This window comes from Terrapene carolina, unplaced genomic scaffold, assembly GCF_002925995.2.
Source record: "Terrapene carolina triunguis isolate 2854851 unplaced genomic scaffold, T_m_triunguis-2.0 Scaffold261, whole genome shotgun sequence".
Classification (NCBI taxonomy): domain Eukaryota; kingdom Metazoa; phylum Chordata; order Testudines; family Emydidae; genus Terrapene; species Terrapene triunguis.
Window position 1 is genome coordinate 1,447,290 of NW_020664612.1, and position 20,353 is coordinate 1,467,642.

At 42.9% G+C, this 20,353-nt stretch overlaps 1 protein-coding gene across 2 annotated transcripts in view; it reads left to right on the forward strand.

Moving 5' to 3' along the window:
• Nucleotides 1-1,518: 1,518 nt before the first annotated feature.
• Nucleotides 1,519-20,353, forward strand: part of CPT1A (carnitine palmitoyltransferase 1A) — a 71,708-nt gene continuing 52,873 nt past the window's right edge. For both annotated transcript variants that reach the window (XM_026657660.2, XM_026657661.2), the window contains exon 1: nt 1,519-1,592. The gene's annotated coding sequence lies outside the window, so the exon portion shown is untranslated. The remainder of the gene's footprint in view (nt 1,593-20,353) is intronic.

Genomic DNA, 20,353 nt, shown 5'->3' on the forward strand with positions numbered 1-20,353 from the left:
CCAGCAGGACCAGACTTGATGTATTTGATATTTCAAAGGTTTAAAAAAAATCAGAAGAAAAGCCTTAATAAATGAATTCAGACTGATAGAATTACTTCCCTTACCAGGAAAAAGAATGGCCATCCAGCTGTTATAAAATTCTAATGAAACAATATCACCCTTATTCAAACTGAAAAAGTTAACAGAGTTCAAACTTAAACTTTCAGTACTTTTAAATGAGAAAATATCTTGAATGTATTTTGCTTTATCTCGTGACAAAATGTAGATCCACTTTTTTGTAGTACTTTTATTATTTGGAATTATATAAAGAACATGAAGTCTTTTTCCAGGAAGTGTGATATCTACATCTTTTCTTAAAATCCAATTGTTCTTTTTTGCAGTTCTTTGGGTAAATGATATTGGATCTCAGGGCTATATTACCAGGAAGGTTCTACATATCTTGCACCTGTGTTTTCCAATGTCATGTTTTTCACTCTTTCCAAGGTGTCCACAATGACAAATGTTTGTTTCAAAGAAGCTATTGTTCTTCAGTGAGACTGACTGTATTTATCTTTTGTACTTTATTGTATGGGTCAGAGGCTATTATTTCTCCCCTTGTTATAATTCTGTCAATGCTTTAACACTAAATAATGTAACCGAACAGGTTCAGCATTATGTAATGAGGGTCTAATTCAGCACTGGTCTGAGCAGGTACAACTCAAATTGACTTCAGTGGAAGTTACACCTAGTTATGTGAGGGGACAGTTAGATCCAGTGTTTCTGCTTTATTCCTTATCATCTTCTCCTATTCTCTAAAATGATCCCGTCCAGCTTTTCTCAGGGCTATTACTTTTTCTCCTTCAATATAAAGAAACCTCTATTCCTTATATCTTGGCTTTAAAGGCAGGAACGATGGCCCCCGCATGAATTTCACACAGTATGATGGTCACCCTCCCACTTAGGTACTGTTCAACAATAAGCAAATATCCATGGCAGGATTTCTATATGAAAAGCAACGTGATTCGGTAAGGGGCCTTAGCATGAGCCCAGCTGTTCCCTGAGCACTACGGAGCCTGCTCCCTGCCTTCGCCTCACATTAGTCCCTTTTCACCAGAGAGCAGCACTCCCCCACCTCTCCCCTCCCTTCTAACACCCAGGCCCCCCATCCCCCTCAACAGCCCCCATTGTCCCACCCCTGCTCTGACCTTTGCCCCCATTTTGCCCCCCTCCGCGTCCCCATTTTAGCCCCGCCCCACGTCACAACGTCGACCCGTTCAGGGGCGGGCCGGGCCGGGGGCGGAGACTCAGCGCAGGGGAGGAGGTGGTTTCCTCCGTCCCCGCCCCCCGCGCGCCTCTTCCCTTCCCCTCTAGGCCCCGCCCTTTCCCAGCGCTGCGCGCCTCTTTCCCCTGCTGGCCTCCACCCCCACCTAGTCTGGCTGCTTGCGGGTGGCTCAGCCAATCGAGGCGCAGCCGGTAGCCGCGGCGCTCGCGCAGCTCCTTCAGTGCCTTGGCTGGGTGTGTGCGTGTGTGTGTGTGAGCGGCCGACCGGCGCGCGCCCCGCTCCGCCGCTTGTCCCGTAGCTGTCCGTCCCCTCATCGTCGCCGCGAGCCCCGGTAAGTGACACCCCCTCTGCGCAGGAACACGGCAGCGGCCGGGTGGTAGAGCTGCGCCCCGTAGCAGGGGCCCCAATGGCAGGGTGGGGGCTGAGGTCGCTCCCTAGCAGGGGGCTGCGGTGGGGTTGAATCCCGCCCTAGTAGTGAGGTCCCCATTAGCGAAGGGTTTAGGTTGGGCGTGGTGGGGCAGGGCGATGGGTTGGGGGATCCCCAGGCGGAGCTGGGGGTGGGTGAGCACTGCAGGGTCCTCTCGTAGCGGTGGGGTGCCGGGTACGTTGCCCTCAGCTGGACTGACTTCCAGAGCGGCATGTGCAGCTTTTCCCTGTTGTCAGCAACGAGGTTTCCTCCCCGCCCCCTTCTCCTTGCTGGGGGGAATCTGGCCTGTTGGGATCCTGAAAGCGACCTCTACCCAGGCAGGTCTCCCAGTCACTCTGCCGTGCTCCTGCGGGGTGCTTCAGACTGCAGACTCACTGCACGGGCTCCCGCACTGAGGAATGAATGAAACGTCATTTTGCCTCACCCACCCCAGAGCTCCTTCAATAGAAACGGTATCCAGCTGATTCACTGTCACCCCACGGCTCGGCCCCACCTCATCTGAACGAGTGTTCCTTCTCTGACTGAGATCACTCTGGTTAAAAACGCAACATTCTAAAATAAGGCCAAATATAAAACTGTAATTGTGCAGCAGTGCCATTTTACAAGGAAATATCTGTACATGAAAGTTAAAATATTCAGGCTCAGAAAGTTGCAGAAACCTTTCGTTTGTTGTGCTACAAAACACCCAGTATCTGTGATCAAATACACAAAGTAAATGATATTCCCTAGCATCTTCTCTCTAGTTCTCTGTATGGTACAAGAAAGGGCAGGTACATCACAAAAATGTGACTTTTTGCATCCGTTGACTGTATTTGTCTTGACTTTAGTTTTAGAACATTGAAGCTATAAATATGGGGAGAGGGGTAATGGTGGGATGGAGAAGGCTGTTAAAAAATAAATAATATGTAATTCGTGGTTAGAATTTACCACAGTGTAATTTGTAGCTCTAGGAAAGTGGGATAGTGTGAGTGGATGTTGGCCTAAAAAAAACCCTTCACAATCAGCTATCATGAGCTGCTTTCCAAATTTTCATTAATGTTTCCTGCCCACGTGTGCTCTACCATGGCACTCTTTCCTATGTTTGGGATGGTCAGCTGTCATCCAGTAAGCAATCTAATTATGCTGGAACTATAACATATTTGAACACTATCTCATACTTGTCAGTATTCTTAGCTAACATCTGACTATAGAAAACACCTGGAAGTGAGGCACATCTCCTGATTTCATCAGGGAAGTTCACATAAAATTCTACTCAAGATACTTAAAACCCTTTTCAGTGCAGTCTGGAAACTGGTGTATGGCCTCTGGTGAATCTGCTGCACCAGGGGAGATTTTCCATAAAAACTAGTGTAGATATAGCCAAGTGCAATAGATTTCAAGTCTTATAACTCAAATTCTGTTTCTACCTTGCTGCTGATTTGTGCTTTATGTGATTAGTGAATATACTTTTTTTTTGTTTTGTTTATTTGAAAGGCTAGATTTTGGAGTAAATTTCAACAGGAAAGATTACACTTTGCATCATGGTGTCTTTAAAAGTGCTAGGTCTAAGAATGGAGAATGTCTTTAAACTCCTTTTATTACACTATTCTCTTCCCTAAGTGTCTGATTACTTGTCTTTCCAGATCTAAAAGTATATTTACTTTAATCAGCTTATAATACACCTTATTTGCCTGTAAATAATAATGGAGAGAAACTGATGTCAGTACTTACAGCAATGAGGTTTCGTAGCTATCAGTCCTCAGACTGATGTTTCTGACTCTGTGGATACTGAAAATGATTGATTGAGATAATGCAACTTAAAACCACTACTACAAACATGTGACTAGCATAAATACAGAATGTCAACAGAGATCCAGAGGGTTACATTTGTAAGCTGTTATTAAAGTGTTAAACTTCATGCTAGTGCCTTACATCTGTAGTTGGAGAGAGAATCAGCTGCATTAGCTTGGGGATGGGACAATCTGGGGAGAAGAGAGAGACTCAAAACCTAGAGGAGCAGACTCCAATCCTGTTACAAGTTCCAAGCTCTGCAACAGTCTTGGCATAGCTTGAAAGCTAACTACTAGGGCCTGAGCTTTCCAACACTTAAAATTTTGGGGAGCTACAGCTTTCATGTATGGACCTTTTCCTTAAATGAACAATTATATTTAGAAAAACCCTTGGAAATCAGACTGAACATTTTTTTTACCTACTATAAAGACTATTACCACTGAAAACAATTAGAGAAAAAAGTCTTTTTCAGTTTTACTTTGGGCAAAATACCTTTTTTTAGTATCAAATTCTTAGTTCTATCTTGGGCTGTATCTTTTTTCTACTTTTAATTTAAAGACAGATTTATTTTTGCTGACTTTTTTTTAAAAATAAAAAAAAGGGGAATGCATTTAAAGTCTGCTCTTAAAACTCTCCTTTCTTGTTAGTAGCGGCACTTCCCATTTTGTTAGACCGCTGGCAGTGAAACAGGATCTGTAGTCCGGAGTGTAAAAGACAAATTGAGCTTTTGTTGTTCAGTAGTGCATTCTGCAGCAGCATAACCTTTCACCTACTTTTCTGCAGCAGTCATGTGACTTTCTAGTGCTGTGGAGGAGGAGTGCGGTTTCAAGAAAAGAAATATCGGTTGCTCAGTGGAAGTGCCCTTCAAATGACACATCAGAGCTTCGTAAAACTAAACTGCAGATCCAAATGTATTCTCAATTATTTGGTCGGAGGGTAGGGGTAAAAAAAGAGAGAACAAAAATGCATAAGACTGTCCAATTCAAATGTTTTCTTGTCAGGAAAAATGGTTAACCTTTACAATATGCAGAGGTAATGGAACTGGTGGATCTAGCGTCTTGCTGCTTTAAAAAATGATTATAAGCCCAACCTTGGAGAGTTTTTCTATATAAAAAGCAACTTAAATGGAACCTTTTTTTTTTTTTTTAAATTGGCATGCAACTAAGTTGGGTATTGTAATTCAATAAGTCCTCTAGGACTTGCAGTATACTGTAAAGTATTCCTAAACTCCAGATTTTTAGGAGAATATGCATATAAACAATTGTAAAGCAGTCCTCCCGCGTGTTCAAATCAGCTTTTTTTGTAGGGTCTTTTTAAATAATGGCACCTGTGTTTGACTCTTTTTTTGTTTTGTTTTGTTCTATTTAGTCCCTAGGGCAAATGAAAAGTCTACCTCTCACCCACTTGCACTGTAAATCACATAATCTGCTGCCTGAGGTGACCCCACTGTTTTTGCCTCCATTGGCCCTGCTTAGCAGTCATACTGATAGCAGTTTTGAGCCCCTGGAGATTGTATGCTTAGCCGATAAAAAGCCTGTCACTCCAGTTACCTAGGTTAATGTACGGAGGGTAAGCATTGCAATTCTCTGTTACTGCCGGAGTATTACAGAAGCTAATTAGTGGAATGTCATTATTCCGGTAACGTAAATGTGTATCTTTCACAACGGCAAAACCAATCCTCCTCCCCTCCCCCCCCAAAAAAAACAAAAAAAACCCCAACCCAGTAGTCTTCAGCCCTTTCTTTGCTGCATAGCAAAATAGCTGGATGGTGTTTTGGTTTTACATTTCTGGCTTTTATGTAGCAGGATGTACTTTAAACTTCCAGAATGTCATAAAAGGTGGCTTTTGCATGGATGTATGGAATAACATGCATTGTAGTACAGGTCTGAAGTAATGCCTTTTTCTAGGCTTGTACTATATAGAAAAGAACATATCTGGGCAGAGAATAAGGAAAATATCTTTGTACTAGTATTTTCCTGATAAGTGAATGTCAGAGCTGCAGCAATTTTGCCTTTGAACTGAGTTGAGCTGTGTGTCTGTCAGTCTGTGTTGTTAGCCTGTACATTATAGGGCCTTTCCTCTACCTGTATCATGCTGCTGTGGAAGTGTGCTGGAGTGGCAGTCCTCTAGTATTTATGCAGTAAGTACAGCTCAGGCTGCTGCAGTCAGGTTCCCCCATTCTTATTTGCCCATGTGCCTCTACCTTGACAAAATAGTTTATTCTTAGACTTGGTAGAATTTGATTATTTTTTTTTATATAATTTTGATGAGTAACATTGTTTATTTTTAAGCATTTTTAAAAATGTACCTGTTTAAAATTTCACAGTTGTGCAAAATTAGGAGTTTTAAACATTTTTTTCTGTATTTCTGTTGATTTAAATGTTCACAGTTGTGGGAAAATATTAGGGGGGGAGGGTCTCAGGCAATTATTTAAAGACAGTAGATGCTGAGATTCAAAAAGTTAAGCTTTATAACAGTTAAAACCCAAAATGTCAATATCAGATGTCAAAATATACAGTAGAACCTCAGAGTTATGAACACCTCGGGAATGGAGGTTGTTTGTAACTCTGAACAAAATGTTACTCTTGTTCTTTCAAAAGTTTACAACTGAACATTGACTTAATACAGCTTTGAAACTTTACTATGCGAAAGAATAATGCTGCTTTTAAGCATCTTAATTTAAATGAAACAAGTACAGAAACAGTTTTCTTACCTTGTCAAATCTTTTTTAAACTTTCCCTTTTTTAAGTAGTTTACATTTAATACAGTACTGTACTGTATTTTTTTTGTCACTGCTGCTGATGCCTGATTGCATACTTTCGGTTCCAAATGAGGTGCGTGGTTGACAGGTCAGTTCGTAACCCTGGTGTTCGTAACTCTGAGGTTCTACTGTACAAAGCAAATATACTTAAATCAAACTATAAGTGCTCAAATAGCACTTTTCTTTTTTTGCCTATCTGAAATATATGTCATCAGTTTGTGTACAGTGAAATCAACATTTACTAATAAAAATCTAATCCTTATAAGCCTACTTAGGCTTGGTTTATATTAGCAACTTATATTGGTATAACTTCTCACTCAGGGGTGTGAAAGATCCACGCTCTTGAGTGATGCAGTTATACTGACCTAACTCCCAGTGTAGACAGCTCTATGTCAATGGGAGAGCATCTCTCATCGACCTAGCTACCGGCTTTCGGGGAGATGGAGTACCTACGGGAGAAGCCCTCCTGTTGGCATAGGTAGCATCTTCACTGAAGTGGTACAGCTGTGCTGCTGCCGTATTTTTAAGCGTAGAGAAGCCCTGAGTTTGCCACCAGCTCATTTTGCATAGGCCTCCAAACAGGTAAAAGTTACATGACTTGGTTACTATTAGTCAGAACTGATTTTGAATTGGTGACTTAAATGTGGAAAACACTGTAACCATTTATCAGTCAGTTCCCCTATATGCAGCTGTACAAATAGGGCAGCATGAAACACGCCATTCAATTTAGATCAGTGCCTTTAAAAAAACCCCGAAACCTAAAAAACTTAAAGTTCTGTTTCACATTGGACTATCACAGCAGCACACTACTTCTAGAACAGTGATCCCCAATACGGTGCCCGCGGGCGCCATGGTGCCTGCCAGGGCATTTATGTGCACCTGCCTAGTGCTCAGCAGGGGAGAGAAGCCGGGGCCCCGCGCCTGCCGGGGGCAGAGCGCTCCGGGGCTGCATGCTGCGGGTGCCGGTGTTCTCTGTCCCTGGCAGGGGCGGGGCCGCGGCTTCTCTCTGGCTTGAAGAGAAGCCGCGGCCCCGCGCCTGCCGAGGACAGAGAACTCCAGGGCTGCAGAGAAGCCGCGGCCCCGCGCCTGCCGGGCACAGAGAACTCTGGGGCTGCGGGTGCCGGTGCTCTCTGTCCCCGGCAGGCGCGGGGCCCGCCTAGTGCCCAGCAGGGGAGAGAAGCCAGGGCCCCGCGCCTGCTGGGGACAGAGTGCTGCGTGCGCCGGTGTTCTCTGTCCTCGCGGCTTCTCTCAGGCTTCTCTCTGCACTGCCCAGAAGTGCCGCCCAAAACAAAACAAAAACGCTCCGCCTCTGCAGAATGGACCGAATGTTTATGATATTTATTTTGTAAAAACTCCTTAATTTTTCTTACAGGTGGATAAACAGAGCAAATTCACATGGTAAGGTGAAAGAGTAATTGCCGAATAATTTAATTAATACCTTTTACATGTAAAATTACCTTTTTTATCTTATGGATTCATATATTATGTAATATTAAATATGTTTTTCGTATTATTTAATGTACAAATACAAAATAAGCCTTGAAAAATTGTTGGTGCCCACCACGCTCTTCTGAAAACATGAATGTGCTACTGGCCACAAAAAGGTTGGGGACCACTGTTCTAGAAGAAAAGCAGAATTTTTATTTAACTCCATTGAGATACAGGGAGAAATAATAATAAAAAACAGTACAATCTCTTGCCTGTGCAATTTATAGAACTTTCATTTGTCCCTCTCTTCCATGCCCCCCAGCAGATGGTTTTCTTTTCTCTCAAGAATTGCCTGAAGGGGAAGGGTTTTATAGTTGCTAATATGATAGTAGGCAGAACAGCCTGGAGAAACGATACCTCCAAAAGGGGTATCTCCGCTGTCACTTGGCATTTGGCCCCCAGCATCATTTTACACTATATGTTAGCTAAACTGGATTGATTCCTTGGAATCCTTGCTGGGGACACTGGGTTGTTACTTTCAGCCCTCTCCACTCGTGATTAGCTCTGACCTGCTGACTAAAGACGGTTCAGCAAGGGAAACAGGACTAACTGTATAATAGCTGCACCTGAGGACATGGTGTGTATATGTGTGAAAGGGTAGTATGGTTTTGAAGTTTGTATTTGGGACTACTCCCTTGTTTGGCACTAAGTTTCCTGAAACCCTTCCCCCTCCTCACCTCTGACATAGTCTCACTGTACTGGGAGTAGCAGTCAGTTTATGAAACCCAAGAGACTGGGGTGGTTCAAAGTCAAAGCTTTTTTGTGTGTATCTGTATATGTCTTCATGACTTCTCCAGTGGGGAGCTATAATGGACTGTTCTTTATTACTGTATAACTCTATCAGTTATCAGTTGATAGTATTGGACTAAACAGGACGTCTTTCTTCTCCCACTTCAACTGAAAGTTCCATGCCAACTCCATAAGGGTATCAGCCCCAGTTGGTTTGGGAATAAGGTGTTCTCCATGCCAGGGGTTCTTAACCTTTTTCTTTCTGAGCGCCCCCCACCCCAACATGCTATAAAACCTACATGGACCACCTGTGCTGCAACAATTGTTTTACTGCATATCCAGTAGATTAAAAGACAGGGCTGGTGTTAGGAGGTAGCAAGCAGGGCAATTGCATGGGGCCCCACGCATAGCTAAGTTGCTTGGGCTTTGGCTTCAGCCCCCGGTGGTGGGGCTCGGCTTCGGCTTTCTGCCCTGGACCCCAGCGAGTCTAACGCTGGCCCTGCTCTATGGTTTATTTTGGTGGACCCCCTGAAACCTTTTCACAGCTCTCAAGGGGGCCCAGGAACCCACAAAATAGTGCTGTGTTGGGTGTCTTGGTCACAACACAATTCTATTTAATAGGGTAGGTGGGTCTTTAATCATCTTTCCAAACCATAGTAAGAACTTGGACCATGCAAGTTATTAGCATGGTTTGGGAACTCTGAAGCCATTTTTACACTTCAAAATGGAACTTTGTAACCAGATCCCCCATTATGCTTCTGCTTGGACCTCAGTGGGTTTTTGTTGGTCAGGTCTAGATGCAGGTCAGCGTCACTGGTTTTTGTTTCTTCCCCCCTCCCCCTTCTTAGCATTGCCCAAATTTAGGAGGGGAAAGGAGGTAAGTGGCAGAATTAAAGTAGAAATCTGGGTAAAACTTCCAAAAGGATCTCCTGTAGAATGCAGGCCAAGAACAGCTAATGTGAACAATGCACATTCTCAGAAAGCTGCCCATGGCTGACCACAGGAATCAAAGGATATGCTTACACTACAATAAAAAGACCTATGGCATGGCCTCAACTGGCATGGGCTTGCGGGCTATAAAATAGCAGTGGAGATGTTCAGGCTTGGACTGGGGCCAAGACTTGGAGACCCTCCCTCCCTTATGGGGTCTCAGAGTCTGGACTCCAGCCCAAGCCTGAACATCTATGCTGCTATTTTTAGCCCTGTCAGTTTACCTGGGCTCTGAAACTTGGTGCCACAGGATTTGTATTGCAGCGTAGATATAGTCAAGCTTACAATACATAAGTGCAGCTTGCTCTTTGCCATTGGCCCCAGCAAGCCACCCAAAGACTCAGACATCAGGTTGCCTGTAAACATTCTGGCTTGCAACACATCCCCAGTGTTGCTGCACATGTGTGAAGGACTTTGGCTCATCACTGTAAATGCAACTCTTACCCTGAATAACTTTTTAAATATTACTTTCCCAAAGGGACCGTGTCAGATACTAGGTCAGATCAATCCAGGGTAGGTGGTATGAGTTTCAAAAGGATGAGAGCCTTGGGTCGAGCCCCAGGTGTCCTAAAAAAATTAAAAACTGTTAAATTTGGATGATGTGACTTTGGGGTGGAGGAGTGCTGTATCTTGGGAACCCCTTGCTCAAACAACCTAAAACTTGGACTACTAACTCTGTACCATGGACCACCCCGAGGCACAGAAGTTTTCACGACAAATCAGTCAGCATGCAGATTTTAGAGTACTTTTCAAAATTTGGCTGTTAAACAGTAAGCTAGTGCCAGTCTTAACTGTAGTGGTGCTATGACCCCAGTATAATTGTTTGCTAGAGTCAGTCAACTTAATTTTGTTGTCATCCAAGTTAAATAGTAGTTAAACTGAATGTTTCTTTAATTCAGGTTTGAGGGCTATGTACATCTGAAACATCATTCTGTCTATGTCTCTGATTATGTCTGTATTCCTTTTGCTCCATCCTTATGCTAGAGCCATCAGATTCATCTGTCAGGTAGAACATTTTGGCTCATGCAAGTCTCAAGCCATTTCTGTGCAGTGAATATTTGTTTTCACTTTTGCTTTGCAAATTTCTCTAAACAGTGTTGCACTTTGTCATAGTCACTGTAGTATCAGTTGTACCGATAAGAATTAAGTGCAATGAGTTTCTGTGTGTGTCTTGGGCTGTTTACCTGCTAAAGTTGAATAGCATGATTAGCTATCAGTAAGGATGGGTAGAATTTGAGGAAAATACTGCTTTGAAATGGAAATGAGTAGAATTTGAGGAAAATACTGCTTTGAAATGGAAATACTTAAGTGAATAACAGTGCTTGGAGGGCTTTCACAGGCAAATTTAGACATCAGTTCTTGCAGGGGTGTCACGTGACACGGAAATGAGATAGCTACCCTGATTCTGAGCTTCTGCTGTCTTACCACTATTTTTTTAAACTTGGAAAGCATTAATACTATTACTTTCCTGTCATGAATGACTACTATAAATAGCCAATAGTCAGAATCCTTTTTCTATCTGGGTCCCCATTTAAGTGCTTCAGAACCACATGCTTCTTCACACAATTTTCTGAGGACATGAATTCTAGCATTCTTTGAATGGCATAGCAATAAGTGTTCAGGTAAGCTTCCTAATAGCTATACATGAGTATGTAAAATTGTAGAAAAACCTGATCCCCAGTCTAAGGTATCTTTGGCATTCCACTGAATTGCATGTTTTTGATTAGCTTCATGTTATGAGGTCGTTGTTCAAAAATTGCCTTATGTGAGCAACAGATTCACACCAATGAAGAATTTTTTGGCATCTTTAAGCATGAATAGTCAGCTACTCTTAGGGCCAAATTCTGCCATGATGAAGGTGGATAAAGCACCCCAGAAGTTAATGGAGTTGTACTCAAAATAAGCCTGAATGTGACCCTAAATTACCAAACTGATACTCCCATGAACAGAATTCTCTAGTATGGGCTGTGTAGAACAAACTATTAATTGAATAGTGAAAACTCTGAAATATAAGTTAGAGATCACAACTGGTTTTTATTACTCATCTCCCATGTTGGCTTGGTTGGGCAGTAGTGGATTCAGTTACCTTTCTTCTAAGGCCGTGGCTACACTCGAAACTTCAGAGCGCTGCTGCGGGAGCACTCTCGCGGCAGCGCTTTGAAGTGCAAGTGTGGTCGCGCGCCAGTGCTGGGAGAGAGCTCTCCCAGCGCTGCAGGTACTCCACCTCCACGAGGGGATTAGCTTACAGCGCTGGGAGCTCCCAGCGCTCGGGCACTGTTTACACTGGCGCTTTACAGCGCTGTAACTTGCTGCGCTCGGGGGTGTTTTTTCACACCCCTGAGCGAGAAAGTTGCAGCGCTGTAAAGCGCCAGTGTAGCCATAGCCTAAGTGTGCAGAGCATTAACCCCTGTAGAGCAGAGTCTTCAGTTCTAGAGCTTAGTCTTCATTAGGAATGTTATCCTACAATTTCATGCTACGATCACTGATTGAGCATCATCAGCGGGAGCATTAGTGTAGATAGGGCTTCAAGCAGACATCACAATTTTAACTACTGTTTCATTGAGCCCTGGTCTACACTGCAAACTTATGTTGGTCTAACTGTTGCTCAGGGGTGTGGAAAATCCACAGCTGTGAGCAATGGAGTTATACCAACCAAACTCCTTTTTGGGCTCAGGATCCATTTGTAAATGTTTATGGCCTGTCATGACCCAGTAAATAGTCTGGGGGTGGAGCCCTGGGAGGTTTCAGTCGAGTCCTTGCGCGCGCCCCCCCCCCCCCCAGGTGGGTTGGGTCAGGTTGGGTCCTGCCCGGCACTGACCCCACAGTGGTGGCTCCTGCAGCTTCTTTGCTGTGGGGCTGGCTGGGGTTGGCTCTGGGCGCTGCAACCTCCGGGATTGCATCGCTACTCAGGTTTGGCCCCGCCCCACTGACTGGACCAAGTTTGTGTGAGTAGAGTTGTGACTTGGCTCATGGGGTTTCAGTGCCACTCACTGAAATTTGGCCTACCCAGACTCCCGACATCATGACAGTTGGGCCACAGCTCAGTGGTGCTGGGACCCCAGAAGTTGTAGTGCCTGGAGCAGGGAGATGAACCCAACCAGCCCCGTAGGACAGGGGCTACCACCTGACCCTTTGAAACATTCTGGCAACCTAATTTTGGGTTCTGATCCCTGGGTTGAGAAACCCTGCACTAGTGCTCCCCCTCCCATCATTGTTACCACAGTAGAGCTAAAATTTTCATAGCAATGTTGGAAACTTTAGGGGGGGGAAATCCTATTATAGGCACAGCCTTGAGATATTTTGCATAGTGCCCCCTACATCTTTTTTTCATTTTTCTCTCTTTCCTATATTCTAAATTGACAGGTAATTTTTATTTCTCTTAGAAAACTTGCCATTGTTTTGACTTTTCAGTTAATTGATTTTACTGGTTGATAGCCATTTGATTTGAAACTTGCATCATCTGTTTGAAGTAACTTGATAATTACAATATGAAAATGAATTGCTGGCTGTCTCATCTGACTTTGTTTTCTCAAGCATATTTTATCTATTTTCAAGTTGATGAGTTTACAAACATTTTAATATAGTAGACCACATTGTAAAAGGCCACCAACTTGAAAATCACATTTTTACCTGAAGATCTTGTTCTTGCTATTAAAAATAATACCCACAACTTGTAAAATTGAAAGACATAAGAAAAAATGTATTTCACTTTTTTCTGTTTACTTTGCACTTTTGACCGCAGTATCTATGCAGCTGGCAAGGGTAGAGTGCTAGCAGGGCAATGGGCAGAGTTAAGTCTGCTCTTGCAGACACACATGCACACAAATAGCTTGTGAACTGCACTAACAGTGATTTGAAAGATTATCATTATTATTATTTTTGCAAGTGTAGATGCAGCCCAATAGTACGTTTAACAGCAATGGTAGCAGACAGGGAGGGAGCAGTGGGCCTGATTGTGCTTCACAGATCGTGTTTCACAGAAACATCAAACAAGATGAGTTGATAGACTTCAGTTCTTCTGCAGCATCCAAACTGGGATAGACATATAAGGGAGTTCAGCTTGATGTACGTGTATTCATAGTTATATTTTTAAGAAAATTATTACAGAACTATAAAAATCCAGCATTTTACTTTTGTGTGAATCAAGTGCTGTATTTTTGACGTAATGATAATGTGGTGGTCACTTTGCTATGAGGGACCATGAATAACCGCTGAGAGTGAGATGTCTATTGGAACTGTGGACCTTATTCATAAGGAATAGGACTTGGTTTCTGAAAATGAATTTGCATATGAAAAAACAGGAATGTCAGAAGAGAATGAGATTCGTTTTTTACTAATTTTTTCTTTTGGCGCTTACTGCCAGTTTGTTGGAGATCTGAAGAGGCAGCAAGGCAGGCTGTTCCACTACCTCATCTCTGAACTGCCAGGTGAATGACTCTCATGTTTTCCCCTCTGTGATGATTATGCTTTTGTTTCCACCCAGCTGTACTTAGCTGGAAGTAGAAACTATGGTAAATTCCTGAGATAAGGGGAAAAAAAGGCAAATAGCAGTGTTTGCACCTTTTTGCTGTGCTGTGGCATATGACCTTTATCAAAACCCACATCCAGGTGAAGATATTTTGATTAAGGCTAATGATTACTGCTGTGTGAGATCTTGCAGTATAATTTTTTTGCAGTTCATCTGTTGGTTATAATGGAAAAGAGATTGCTGGCATGGCTGTGCAGAATACTTGCTTACCATTAAACTGTGAAACTGATGGCAAAGTGGAAGTAATCTTGCATATTAGTAAGTCATTCTGAAATGCTGGCACTGACTGTGTTGTGTTTTAGCTACTGCAGTTTTACTGCCAGCTGGAATGTCTACCTTAAGTCAGTTGCTACAGGATGACATGGTTTGTATACTTTGCTTAGATGGCGTAGAAAGTCTTGACTAATACACTTATGAGCCACAACAACAGGAATCTGAAGAGAATTTTGGCATACTCTGAGGATTCTTCCATCTGCCTCCAATTTGTAAAATTTGTGTGGAGATTTTTATTTATAATCTACTTGGACTTATTCTTTATTTTTATATCATATGTCAAGACACAAAAAAGGTCACTGAAAAAATGTTTGGCTTACTAACCTGCCTTTGCTGCAGATAGAACAAGTAGAAACAGTTTCACAAATCACACAGGCACAATGTTTCTTAGGGCACGTCTTCGGTACCCGCTGGATCGGCGGGTAGCAATCGGTCTATCGGGGATTGACTTATCGTGTCTAGTGAAGACGCGATAAAATCGATCCCTGATGGCTCTGCCATCGACTCCGGAAATCCACCGCGGCAAGAGGCGGTAGCGGAGTCGACGGCGGCGCGGCAGCAGTCGACTTGCCACCTTCCTCACAGCCAGGTAAGTCGACATAAAATACTCCACTTCAGCTACGCTATTCACGTAGCTGAAGTTGCGTATCTTAGGTCGACCCCCCGCTGTAGTGTAGACCTAGCCTTAGTTTCTAGCAATATAACTGTCTTTTCTCTGTAGTTTTTAAGATAGTTAAATATTCACATGGAAAAAAGTCATGTTCAGAAGTAAGGTACAAAGATTAAGTTTTCCTATCTGTTGAGAGTAGTGCCACTACCTGGAAAGGATGTTATCAATCTTAATTAGTAAATGTTGTAGACCTTTTAAAGCACTTTACATACATGCTATGTTAGAGGTATGTTCAGCTGCACTAATTAAGAAAATTAGTTGGCCGTTTCTAGTGTCATCAACGGTGAAAATATTCTCTTCTGTTTAATATCAAGTTAAGATAATTGCAGGAAGCTCAAACTTCTTTCAGTACTATTATTTCAGTAGCTACCTGCCTTAACTGCAGTACTGTGGCCCTTGGTTATAACACTGAAGCACCCAACATAATCTTGTAACATAGACATAACTGAAGCATTTCTGAATCTTGCTACAGCCTTGGATTTCACTAGGTTTAGTTCAAAACCTTGGACTTACCATGTCCTATTCTAAATGCCAAACTGTGTCAACCCTAGAGCGTGTTGTTGAGTTTTGACTAGGTCCAGCCAAATGATATGCCAGTTAACTGTCAAAGCAAAGGCAAACAAGAAATTATATTACTTCTGGGTTTCTTTTCTCCTTCCAATAACTGGAAAAGTGTCTGACCCATAAGATAATTTAAATAACCTTTCTAACTACTTTGAAGAAAGGGATGAGGAAGAAAATGATTGGCTCGTTGTTTCTGAAGAGCCTAAAGTTTAACAATTCCCATGGTTGGAATCTGCTCAGAAAACTGGGACGCCTCTTAAAACATATGTTCTACCATGTATAACTTCTTCTGATAACATCTGTTTGTGAAGTAACTCTTATTTCTGTGCATGTTTATAGCGATGAAGGCTTCACTCTTGTGGTTTTTCTTTTGAAATATAGCTGCTTCAGAACAGGCAAAGACTCTGGCCAATTGCACAACGTTTCCCAAGGCCTATTAGATTCCAATTTTAAACTGAAAGTTTAATGTGGCTCAATGAAAATGTGTGCAGTCGACTTTCTAACTAGAATTGGATTTAATGTACTTTCCAGTGTTGCCCCTCTCCCAAACTCTTTAAACAATGTAACTGTAACTTGTCAGTATCACTTTCTCGCCTCTCTATCTCCACTGCTGCTGTTTGCCACAAGTGCTCACCTAATCGACCACAGTTGCAAGTGTATTTTTAGGTCTCACTGATATTCTCTGGGCTCGCTGCTTGTGACGAGACTGCATTCTCTACTTACTGTTTCTCCAAGGAATCATTAACCTTTGATCTTGAAAAGAGAATAGTAGAAAAGCCTTTTTTCATTTTGTGTACTTAGTTTGTCATCAGGCATTTAATTAGCATTTATGTACAGAGCACACATTTCACAATAATCTGTAAATATTATTAAAATACTGAGGAGACCACTTCATAAATTGTTAAGTTGGTTTGGAAGTGATAGCGGTGGAGATATGGCTGAACCTTATAGCCTTAGAAAGCTGCACTTCTGTTTTATTCAGTTGCTTTGCATTTACTAATTTGCATCTTCTGAGCTCTTATTACTGCTATTATTATTACTTAAAATGTCTGGTTTCTTCTATTTAAATATTTTAAAATGTACTGTGACTCAGAAAGGTTTGGCCTCTTGACTACTGAGGAAGTGGCAGGCCTTTGCTACAGCAGGGGAAACCAAAGAATTTTCTGGTTCTGTAGCTGATGGGCCATAAAATGGGTGGGAAGCAAGTGGCTAAAATGAGTGCAGGGGCGGGGGAGAGTGCCTGGATATCTCATTAAGGGCAAGGGAGCTGGGGGGGCGGGGGGGCAGGGGATCTTCAGCTGCCTTTGTATTCTCCCACCCTACACAGTCATTAGATCTGTGAATGAAGAGGGGGTTCTTTCTACCAATAACATTCCCAAAAAAATCTCTGCTACAGAAGAGCCTGATGCTAAATGCCCCCTTTGTATGTAATATGTTTTCTAACACGTTTAGTTAGACTAAATCTTTTCTCAATGAACCTGATGCTGTTTCAGATATAGATAGTGGTTATTCTGCTGTGTTCTAGGAGCTTGTTCACTAGAACATGCAATAACATTTTTCAAATGTCCACTTCCTAACTCCAAGTGCCTTTTTTTATACACTTGATTAAATGAACAGGTCCTGTAACTGCCTTCTTTGTGGGTTTATGATGATTTATTTTTCAAATCTAAGATCCTGATTTTTTTTTTTAACACAGCATTTTACTTTGTGTTCTCTGACACAAAAGGTGATACAGAGAGATAAAGTGGGTGAGGTAATATATTTTATTGGACCAGCTTCTGTTGGTGAGAGAGAGAGAGAAGCTTTCAAGCCAAAAAGAGCTCTTTCAGGGCTTGGAAGCTTGTCTCTCTCACCAACAGAAGATGGTCCAGTAAAAGATATCTCACCTACCTTGTATCCTGGGGGGACCCAGATGGCTACAACCACACTACATACATCAAAGGTGAAAAGGCTGTTTAACAGTTGTTCCCTGAAATTATAGGGGAATATGGGTCAGGGGCATGTCTGGTTAAAAGTTAACCTTTGGTTGGGGCAGTATAAATGTCCTAAAGAGTCACAAAGATAACATAGTGGGCAGGATTAACAGGTAGATTTAGCTGGGGAGGTCAGCAGTATTATTTGTTGTTTTTTTCTTGCTTGGGAAAACCAGCTGGGCTGGTATCCACTGTTGTTTTGTTATAATAGAGAAAAAGCATGCTGAACTGTGGTTCCCTTTTTTTTAACCTTGCTTTGAACGAGTGGTCTAACTTCAGCTGGTTTCAGTAAGATAGAAAACAGGAGAGTGTGTGGAACAGGCAAGTCTTACAATGTCCTTTCAGGAGGGAAAGTGTAAGATTTCTTTACACTTGTACGATGTGAATGTATTTTTAAAGAACACGGAAATGAAGAAGTTCTGTTTCAAAATGACATTTTTTTGAAAATCATAGTCAACCTTTTAATACTCTAAGATTTTGCTGAGTCCTAAGAAAGTCACAAACACCCTAGCTTTGTGGTTCACTGTTTGGGGTGAGGCTTATTAGCATGTACTGTATGGAAACATTTTGCTGACTACTAGTTTTCCTGCAGCTAAAATGAATGATTGTTTTCCTCTTGGTTTGAATGAGTGGTGTGGCATCTGTGTTACTAAACATTGGCAAATCGAGTTGATGAATAAAACGCATGCTCAGTTGAGCTGTGCCCTTCTACCTACTTTACTGACAAACATGTGACTGCTTCAGAAATGTGGAAGAGGGGAATGCATGGAGCAGATTATTAAATTGGCTTCAGAGAAGCAGAAGAGAATTCCCCTAAAGAAAAGGGCTTCAAGAAAGCTGTCTTTTCTCTGTAGTTTTTAAGATAGTTAAATATTCACAAGGAAGCTTTTTTTTGGCTACACAACCAGTATTTATTCTGAAAGGTGTTTTTTTTTTTTTTTTAACATTTAAAAAAAGCAGTAGTTTGGTTGGGAAGCTGCAGTTCCTCTCTTTATGAGGAAGGACTGCTGAACAGGGATTTCCCTACACTCCCCTGAATTTCCCCAATACCTCCCCAGTGATCAACTAGTTACATGCAGTGTTGCCCATTTAGTCATAGGGGTAATGAAATGTTGTTATCCTTATCGTTTAAGTAAAGGGCAGCAGAACTGTACTTAGCCTGTCCTGACTTAGGGGGTCACCCTTAGTGCTAAATTTTTGCTGAGTCTGAGCCCCGGCACATCTAGGCTTGGTATTTCATAGCTGCAGGACTTCTGGGCTTGCCACATCAGTTATGAAAGTAAAAAACTTTCTTGAGCCCCAGCACTTCTTTCATTATAAATTAAACACTGGTCACCCTCAACTGAACTGCACTCACTAAGCAAGGGTTTGGATGGCAGTTCCCAGTGGGGGGGAGAGAGAGGGTGGGGATAGGTGTTTTGCTTACTGGTGTGGACTCTGCCTAAGAGTCCGAGGCACAATTTGAACTCCCCCCTTCCCCTGTTTAAAGATAGAGCTGATTAGGCTCCACTGAGAGTTTTTTGTTTTGTTAAGTGACCACTGGAGCTGAAATAACTGATAATTAGGTCTAAGTGCTTAGATCTGCTGTAGGGTAGCGGTTCTGTGGAAGACCTTGCCCAGCCTGCACTGGCAGTGAGGTTCCACCACTGAGAGCCGAAATCACTGAAAGCTGGGTGGAACCTCAGTAGACTGATTCATAGAGGTCATAGTGGCAGGTGGCAGCAGAAGATGATGGTGCAGGAGCGGTGGCGTGAACAGTGGCACGATGGACAACAGCGGCTGGAGTGAGTGGCAAGCGGCTGGAGGAAAGAGCAAGATGCCTTCTCTCTCCTGCCCCCCTCAGGGTGGAAGGTGAACTCATGCGAAAGCATCTCTGAACGCTGGGTCTCCATTGACCAAGGACAACAACGAGTGAGGTGCAGTGGAGGGAGAAGGGAGGAGTACGTTAAAGGAACATTTGTTTGTTGGACTACACCTCTACCCCGATATAACATGACCCAATATAACACAAATTCGGATTTAACGCAGTAAAGCAGTGCTCCGGGGGGGCGGGGCTGCGCACTCCGGCAGATCAAAGCAAGTTCGATATAACGCGGTTTCACCTGTAACGTGGTAAGATTTTTTGGCTCCCGAGGACAGCATTATATCGGGGTAGAGGTGTATGTTTTAGTGACTTTGCTCCAGAATGCTAAATTTGTGACTGGGAAACTTATATAAATATACATTTTTCTAGTAGGCCAAGATTTTTAAAATGCATTATTTGCCAAGGTCGTTATCTCACTTTGTCGCTATCTCGAGAGGTCATTATCTTGGGGAGTTTCTGTACTAAACATTTTTATTATTATTTTTTTTTACATAAGAATGACCATACTGGGTCGGACCATTGGCCCAATATCCTGTCTTTTGACATTGGCCAATGCTAAGTGCTTCAAAGGGAATGAAAAGAATAGAGCAACTATCAAGTGATCCATCCCCTGTTGTCCACTCCCAGCTTCTGGAGAACAGAAGCTAGGGACACTCAGAACATGGTGTTGCATCTCTGCCCATCTTGCTAATAGCTATTGATGGACCTATCCTCCATGAACTTATCTACCGTATATACTCGTTCATAAGCCGAATTTTTTTTAGTAAAAAGGGAAGCACCAGAGAAGGGGGTCGGCTTATGAACGGGTATAGAGAGGGAGAGATGGGACACAGCCACTCCCCCCAACCGAGGGAGCAAGGAGAGGCAGCACAGCCAGCAGCGACAGAAGGGAAGAGGCGGGGCCAGAGTCTTTCCACTTCTGGCCACGTTGCTCTCCTCCTAGCCTCCGAAGCAGCTGCAGCTCCGGGGCTGGCAGGCTGCAGCCGCGCCGCCCGGCCCCACCCCCCAGAGCACGCTGTGGCCGCGCTGCCCGGCCTGCCGGAGCACGCTGTGGC